General features: G+C 37.4%; 1 protein-coding gene across 1 annotated transcript in view; it reads left to right on the top strand.

The window, feature by feature from the left end:
* Pbrm1 (polybromo 1) overlaps positions 1-5,258 on the top strand; it is a 109,174-nt gene that overhangs the window by 56,872 nt on the left and 47,044 nt on the right. The window lies entirely within an intron of this gene.

Here is a 5,258-nt window from a genome sequence, read left to right as displayed (position 1 = left end):
AGTTCGAGACCAGCCTGGTCTACAGAGCTAGTTCCAGGACAGGCTCCAAAGCCACAGAGAAACCCTGTCTCGAAAAACCAAAAATAATAAATAAATAAAAATAAATCCTTTGCCAAGTTTGCAAATATCTTAATAGTGAGAATTTGTCATTGCAAATCGAGAGTCTTTTATGGTGTGATGAGGGTAGGAGAGAATGAGGCAAGATCTCACTATGTAATCTAGGCTGGTGCCAGTCTTAAAGTGATCCTCCTTGCCGGTGCCCCCAATTCTGGGATGATAGACATGCATCAACACACTTGGCAAAATTGATCATTTTGGGTAACATTTCAGTTCTCATTGAAACCTAGAAATATGACTCTTCAAAAGTATATTACTCTATAGCATCAGACCTTAGATATTTTCCCTCAAGATCAGAAAACAAAATTAATTGGCTTGAAATATATATATGAGGGGGCGGGATGAGAATATGCCAATTAGTGAGAATGCCATTTTATCAACATAGAGGTAACTCCAAAAACATCATTTGCCGCTGCTAGAGGGAATACAGTCATTCAAGGTGGTGCAAATAATAGGGTCTGTATCTTTTCCAACTGAAAGCAGTTGATGTGAAATGAATTGAGTAAAGCTGAAGGCTTGCTGGCCCAAAAATGTACATGTGTGAGGAAGATAGAAGAACCTGGTGAAAAGCAAAACTTCAGTGAAAATTGACAGTAACCTTGAGTGTATCTACAGATTAATCAACTGAGGGCAGATCCTTATGGAGTAGAGGTGTTTGAATGTAACTATCACTCAAATCATTGACTGACTCCTGATTTTTTCAGAAATTGTAGCAACCCCTAGTATCAGGTCTCCAGGTATCTATTATGGTAACACTAGTGGAAAGAAGTGAGAAGGGAAAAAAGAAACTGAAAACATAATGGGTGAATGTTGTCTGGGTTTCTGTCCTGCCTGGTTCCCACAGTCGTTAAGTCCCAAAGAAATCACATAGAGGTCTACATTAGTTATAAACTGATTGGCCCACTGTTAACTCTTATAATTTATATTAACCCATTATTCTTGTCTATATTAGCCACGTGGCTCGGTACCTTATTCAGCAAGGCAGTCACATCTTGCTTCTTCTGTGGCGGGGGGGGGGGGGGGGGGGTTTCAGGACTGCATACCAAGACTTCCTCTTCCCAGAATTCTCCTGTTCTCATTGACCCGCCTCTACTTTCTGTCTGGTTGTCCCACCTATACTTCCTGCCTGGCTACTGACCAATCAGCGTTTATTTAAAATATAATTGACAGAATAGAGACAGTTGTCCCACACCAGGTGAAAACTTCAAAAATTTGATGAAAAGCATTAACCTACAGGCACAGAAACCCCAAGTAAGATAAACACAAGGAGATCTATTTAGATACATCATAAGCTGCTAGAATAAAAATCTGGATTTCAAAGCAAAAACATCAGATATAAGAAAACAGCATCATTAATGGCTAACTTTATATTAAATAATAGAGGATAGAAAGCCATGAGAAAAATTTCAGGGGGTAAAAAAACAAATTTGTATTTATATAAATTACCTTTAAAATGAAGTTTATGAGCTATATAGGTGGCTCAGCAGCTAAAAGCACATCAAGCCCTCTAGAGAAGTGTAGTTTAGTTCCCAGCATCCATTTCAGCAGTTCATCACCACCTGCTTATTATTTCAGCTCCAGAGGATCTAAAGCCTAAAGCCCTCTTCTGAACTCCAAGGGTACCTAAACTCAGATGCACATACGTATAAGCATACATAATTTAAAACATGTATTTAGAGCATTCGAAAGTAAAGAGTTGAAATGAAAGAGTTCAATAGTTATATTCTCAATATTTCTTCTTTAGTAATGACTAGAACAAAATGGATACAGAATAGACACTGAAGCAACTTGACATATCAAACAGGAACAATTTATAATGGTCAAAGGGCAAGAAACACCCCAAGCATATGGTGTCTGAATAAGGAAATTATAATATATCCATTTCATGGAATATTAGTCATAAAAATTTAAATACGCATGATAAATTTTGAAACATACTGCATGAAATATGTCAGATATAAAAAGGCAAATAGTGTTTGCTTGAACCTGCTTGAAATGTCTAGCATTTCAAGGTTATCAGGAACAAGAAGGAGGAATGGGAAGTTACTGTTATTGTTATTGTTGTAGTGTTTTTGTTTGTTTGTTTGTTTGTTTTTGATTTTTTGAGACAGGGTTTCTCCATAGCTTTTTGGTTCCTGTCCTGGAACTAGCTCTTGTAGACCAGGCTGGCCTCGAACCCACAGAGATCCGCCTGCCTCTGCCTCCACCGCCCCGAGTGCTGGAATTAAAGGCGTGTGCCACCACCGCCCCGAGTGCTGGAATTAAAGGCGTGTGCCACCACCGCCCGGCTGTTGTAGTGTTTTATTTGGGATAAAAAAGGTGTAGAAATAGTGGTCATTTTTGTGCTGACAATCTATTGTAAGTAGTCTAGGGTGTTTTTTGTTTTCTTTTTGCCATAGTCACAATTTATTTTCAGTCTTTGTTCCTCACTAATCTACTCCCCAATTACTTTCATGCGTTTTTACAAGATCCCTTCTAATTGGTGTCAGTATCTCGACTAAATATCCTTGGCTCAGATAGTCCCTTATCATCTAATCATCTGGGTGTGTGATTGAGGCTCTAGTGTGATTCTTCATCCAAACAATACCTTTCTAACTTTGGACATGTTGACCAAAAAATGCCCTCTGCACATACATGATTAGGATAATAGTTACGGATACTCCAGTTAAAAGTGAAGAATGAAAGATTTCATTAATTTTTTAAATCCAGCTAGACAGAAGCCATTGGACTCACTGAGAAGAGTCCTCTGTGGCACAGTGCTCTGCTTCAGAATTTTTCCTTGGGGTATTTGTACCTGAGTGATTGGTGGGCTCACTTCTTGTCTATAAAGGTGCAGGGCTAGGCAGTCTTTTGTTTTCATTTTGTACACTACTATTAGTACAGTTTTCTGATTCTATTTGTATAAAATTCTCAAAAACTTAGCAAAGCTCTTAGATTCACAGGGAGGTATTCAAGTTGGTGTAGACTTTTGGAGATTAATTTGGAATATGTACTTAAATTTAAAATGCTTGTTGGCAACATTTTAATTTATGGAAAACTATCTTTAGTTAGATGTGGAAAGAATTTGTTAGCACAAATTTCTGAGAGTGAGAAACATTGGGAGAGCTGCAGCTGAGGTGCTCAAAACAATGCCAGCAGCCACAGGCAGGACTCAGGTGGAAGTTTTACAGACTTTAAATGAGCTGTATCTCAGCTACATTTTTGTTACTGTTTTAAATTAGAATATGCATTTAATGGAATTTCAGTCAAAGTATGCACATTTTATTTCTTTGTATTGATCTTAAAACTTGTCAAAGAAGTTATTGATACTTTAGAAGTTTGGTTATAGTGTCAAAAGGCAGCATCTGAACTAAGTGCTCATGGGAGTCATCATCACAAGTTAAATGCTTTTAGTTTTTTATGTCTGGGACCATGCCAAATTGATGTGGCAGAATCTGGTGGAGCTGGCATTGGCCATGAACCCTAGTAAGATGGTTCCTTCTGTAAGAGAAAAGTGGAGATCGTGGAGGAGAGCATGCAAGAAAAGCCCACAGAATTTGTATGTAAGTTCTACGTACTAAATGACCTGGTAGTAGAAGGCATCCTCCCCAGGAAGAATAGTGCCTGTCTCAAGACTTCATTGGACTATATATACTACATGATAGAGAACCAGAGGGTGGACTATATGCTTTGAACCAACGCTTACTCCAAAATGGGATTACTTCTACAGATCAGAAATAGAGTATTAGCCTAATACAGCGATGACCTTGTTTGATCTTTATCACTGCCAAAGGTTAAATAAAAAGTATACTTTTAAACAGATTCCAAATAAAATAAACACCTGTAAGTGTTTTTAACCTAGTGGAGTGTTAAGCCTTCTTTGATTTCTTGGGGCAAACGATAGAGGTTGAGTGAATAGTTTGTGCTCTAGTTGGAAGTCTCCTGGGCTTGAAAAGCCAGAGTCAGAATTTAAGGCAAAAAACATAAAGCTTTAGACAAGGCTTACCAATTTCCTGGAACCAGGTTATGCACATAAATCCATGCTCCTATACAATCTACTTATGTTATAGGAGACTGCTTGATTGTTCCCATACACCCAGACCCAAAATAACCACATAGAAACTGTACTAATTGAATCACTGCTTGGCCTATTAACTCTAGCTTCTTATTGGCTAGATCTCACATCCTAAACTAGCCCATCTCCATTAATCTGTTTATCGCCACGTGGCTGTGGCTTACTGGGTAAAGTTTCATCCCCAGCGTCTGTCTCCCACAGAGCTACATGGTGTCTCCTGACTCTGCCTTCTCTCCCTATGGTCATGTTTTGTTAAAAAGCAGCTTCTTTATTCGTTACCCAATAAAAGCAAAACATATACAGAAGGACTTCCCACACCATTTCCCCTTTTCTGTTTAAATAAAAAGGAAAGTTTACTATGTTAATTTTAACATAGTAAAATTACATATAACAAAACAGGTATCAAGGAAGAATTACAGTTACAATATTATATCTACTTTATCTTTTATCATAACTAAGGAAAACTATAACTATGTATTCTCAACTCCATCAAAGATCCCAGAATCCCAGAAGGATATAATATTACCTAAGTAGGCAGGAAGTGTTGCTTGGAACTTTTTTTGGGAAGGAACTATCTCTCAGAGGCTCCATGTTCCATTTTATATTATATTAATATTATATCTATATTGTATAATCTTGATAAGAGACTCACAGAAGCTGGATGATGGTGGCACACGTCTTTAATCCCAGCACTTGGTAGGCAGAGGCAGGTGGATCTTGAATTAAAAAGAACTATATCCAAAAAAAAAAAATATTAGAGTGAGGGGAGAGGTTCACAGAAAAATTGAGACTTGCTATTTCAGAGAGTGCTTTACTTGAATATCATTTGTATATAGTAATACCAAGGGCATTTTCCTTTAAACAAGTAATAATCACTAGTGTTCTCAGATATTTTGTATTGGAACTATTAAAACATGTTTTTTTTTAAATAAAAGTAAAATAATTGCCAGCATTCATAAGTAATGTGCATAAAGCCCTGGGTTCAGTCCCTGGTTAAAGGGGTAAGTCACAAAGCAATCCACACCAGTTCGTAATTATGATTAATAAAAGGGTTATTTATTTAAAGGGAAAAGCTTACAGATCACCG

This window comes from Microtus ochrogaster, chromosome 6, assembly GCF_000317375.1.
Source record: "Microtus ochrogaster isolate Prairie Vole_2 chromosome 6, MicOch1.0, whole genome shotgun sequence".
In the NCBI taxonomy this organism is placed as follows: Eukaryota; Metazoa; Chordata; class Mammalia; order Rodentia; family Cricetidae; genus Microtus; species Microtus ochrogaster.
This window is presented reverse-complemented; position numbering and strand designations above follow the sequence as displayed.